This window comes from Miscanthus floridulus, chromosome 9 (genome assembly GCF_019320115.1).
Source record: "Miscanthus floridulus cultivar M001 chromosome 9, ASM1932011v1, whole genome shotgun sequence".
Lineage (NCBI taxonomy): Eukaryota > Viridiplantae > Streptophyta > Magnoliopsida > Poales > Poaceae > Miscanthus > Miscanthus floridulus.
This window is the reverse complement of record NC_089588.1, coordinates 74,858,062-74,861,375: the sequence shown is the minus strand read 5'-3', so window position 1 is coordinate 74,861,375 and position 3,314 is coordinate 74,858,062. Positions and strand designations below refer to the sequence as shown.

General features: G+C 39.1%; 1 non-coding gene across 1 annotated transcript; it reads right to left on the bottom strand.

Moving 5' to 3' along the window:
* Positions 1–2,688: 2,688 nt before the first annotated feature.
* LOC136484653 (small nucleolar RNA R71) lies at positions 2,689–2,797 on the bottom strand. Its single transcript, XR_010766154.1, has one exon. It is a non-coding gene; the product is annotated as a small nucleolar RNA R71 (small nucleolar RNA).
* Between the last annotated feature and the right edge of the window lie 517 nt (positions 2,798–3,314).

The window sequence follows — 3,314 nt, the reverse complement described above, 5'->3', positions numbered from 1 at the left end:
GTGGCATTAAAAGCAACTAGGCCCATCATTTCCTCCGCCAAGGGCTTCAGTTTAGGCTTCAAGAGCAGGCACCAGGATTTCACCAACATCATTGTCTTGTAGATGATTGCCACCGGGGAAGTCATTGTCTTCTTGTTGAACACCACATCATTGCATGACTTCCAGATAGTCCATAACGCACCTGCACAAAGGAACATCATTACCTGCTGCCTTTTTCCTCTATACTTGCCCAAGATCTCTAAAAATAGTGAAGAACAACTTGTTGGTGACAACAGCCAACTGAGGCATTCATGAAAGGACCACAAGAATATTGCAATTGGGCACTAAAACAAAATATGATTCGATGTTTCAAGTTTATCACAACTGAAACATGCTTCCGGTCCAGACCACTTCTTCTTTTTTAGTTGAACACCACACTGAATTCTATCGTGTGTGGCCATCCATAAGAAAATTTTAACCTTCAGAGGGATGTTACATTTCTAGATGAGCATCATCTTTACATCTCGAACCCCTCTAGAGGTCATCCATTTATAAAGTGAATTTGAAGAATATTTATGAGACATGTCTAAACCCCAAAAGACATCATCTCTACCATCTAACAAAGAAACTTCATCAAACAGAATCATAAGATTTCTCCATTCCTGCAACATGATTCCATTCAGCTGCCTTCTAAACTCTAAAAACCACTGTCCTTCCACCCATGCCTTGGCCACCTCTAAATCTAGATGAATAGCAATGTGGAAACGATTGGGAAAAGTTACTTTCAGTGCATAGTCTCCTAACCAACAGTCATGCCAGAACCTTGTTTGCAACCCTGAGTTTACCTTAATGCATTTTCCCATTTGATACCAATTTCTCACATGTAACAAAGATTTCTAGAATTGCAAGCCCTTCTTTTTTCTGACTTGAAAAATGCTTTTGTGGCCCAGATATTTGTTTCTCAATATATTACAGCAAAGACTATTATCCCCTCTTTCAAGCTTGTCAACCATTTGACAAGTAAATAAGTATTCATGACTCTGACATCCATAAATCTAAGACCTCCAAATTCTTTTGGCCTGCTTAGAGCTTCCCACTTAATCATATGGTACATCCTTTTCTTGCTTGTCCCTTCCTAGAAAAAGCTAGATCGAATAGTATCCAACCGCTAAAAATTGCCTTCGCATAGTTGATACACACCCATCATGTACATAGGTATGCTAGACAAACAAGAATCAATCAACATGGATTTCCCTCTTGATGACAAATATTCACATTGGTAGGTTCCCAGCCTTTTCTCTGTCTTCTCGCAAACATAACTCAATTGTGCATTGGATATCTTGTGACAACTAACCGGCATTCCTAGGTATTTCATCGAAGGAGCTCCAATTTTGCATCAAAACAGCACTGCTACAACATTCTGCTCCACAATAGACAGTCCCATAGAAACAATCTCACTTTTCTCAAAGTTGATCTTCATTCCTAACATAGCCTCATAGCAAGAAAGAATCACTCTAACATTTCTCAAGGTTTGCAGATCCAATTGTAGGCATGAAACAGTATCATCAACATACTGTAAGTGTGTTAACCCACCTTCAAATAGAAAGGAGTACTCTGAGTGATCAATGATTAGTTGTTATGCACTATTCATATATACATTTACCTCTTGACTTACCCCTGTTGTGAGTAGAATATTGGTTATGGTTTACTTCTCCATCAATAGTATAAGTTATCAATACATGTCCATGCAAGTCCTTCCCTATGGTAAAAATATAAATAACAATACCTAAAATACTCTCAGGTGAAGTGCTACAATGGTATATTATCTGTGCGTTTGTAGATTCCTTTCATTCATATATATATTTTCCTTCTAGTCACATAAAATAATAAAGACCTACTTAGTATTATTCTAGTAGTAATGCTAAGTAGTACCAACAAGCATCTCTAACATCATCACTAGGGATGACAACCTGGTAAAGTAATGTTAAGAGATGTATACATACATTAGGTGGTTACTGAAACAAGTGACAAGTTAATAAATACCAACAAGCATTTCTTGCGCCATTGACGGGGAAGGTAGCTAGGCAAAGGAAGTATTGATAAACTTGTACTTATTGATGTGATCAAGATAACCATTGACCTCTGCTCAAAAAGGCTTATCCTTATTTTGTCTACTTTTGTATCTTATGCAGGGTAATGTATGACCGGTTTTTGACCTTCTGGCAAACTATGTTGAAGATCTAGAAGCATTAATCAGGAGAAATAGAGCTAAACTCAAGAAAGTTTCAGCTTTAGAGTCGGAAGACAACACGATAAGGTGAAACTTAACACTAGAATTTGAAGCCATGGCTAACAAGACTCTCCATGAATTCTCTGCTCCAACTATAGCCAACATCCATACTAGACCAACAGTCGATGTTGGAGATAATGGATTTGAGCACAAGCCAGCTCTCATCAATATGGTGCAAGCAAGCCAGTTTTGTGGGAAGATACATGAAGATGCGAGTGCTCATCTCCAACACTTTCTAGAGATCTGCAGCACCTTCACCATCAAATGAGTTACCAAAGATGCCATACTACTTTGCCTCTTCCCATTCTCACTCTTGGGGAAGGCGAAGCAATGGTTCTACGCCAACAAAGATAGAAACACTACATGGGATAACTGCTCCACTACCTTCCTAGCCAAGTTCTTTCCCACATGCAAGACCAATGCTCTGCATGGGAGAATTTCAAGTTTTCAACAGCAACATGATGAATCTATCCCTGAAGCGTGGGAATGCTTTCAAGACTACATTGCAAAATGTCCTCATCATGGGATGGAGAATTGGCTACTCATGTAGACTTTCTACCACGGGTTGACCAATAGTACTTGTGAGACTATTAATGCTACTGCTAGAGGTGCATTCCTCTCATTCACCATACCAGCTATAATAGCTCTTGTGGAGAAGATGGACTCCAACCAAGGTTAGAATGAAGAACATCTTTAGACCCGCAAGAGAGGTGGAGGTATGCATCAACTCAAAGAGGTAGACATGTTGTCTGCCAAGATGGACCTATTGATGAAGAGGCTCCAAGATTGAGCCAATGAGAAGCAAGAAGTGATGCATATTCATGATTCTCGCATGACATGTGAAGAGTGTGGAAACACTGGGCATTCAGGGAACAACTACCCTAAAATTCATGAGGATGTGAACTTCAACAACAACTACTACTTTCGTCCTCAATAGAATCAAGGATGGAATCAGTAACAGAGGCCAAACTACCAAGGTAACCCTTAAGGTAATAATTTCAATCAACCACCCTTAAGAGAATTAATTTCTTATCTAGAAAATTAG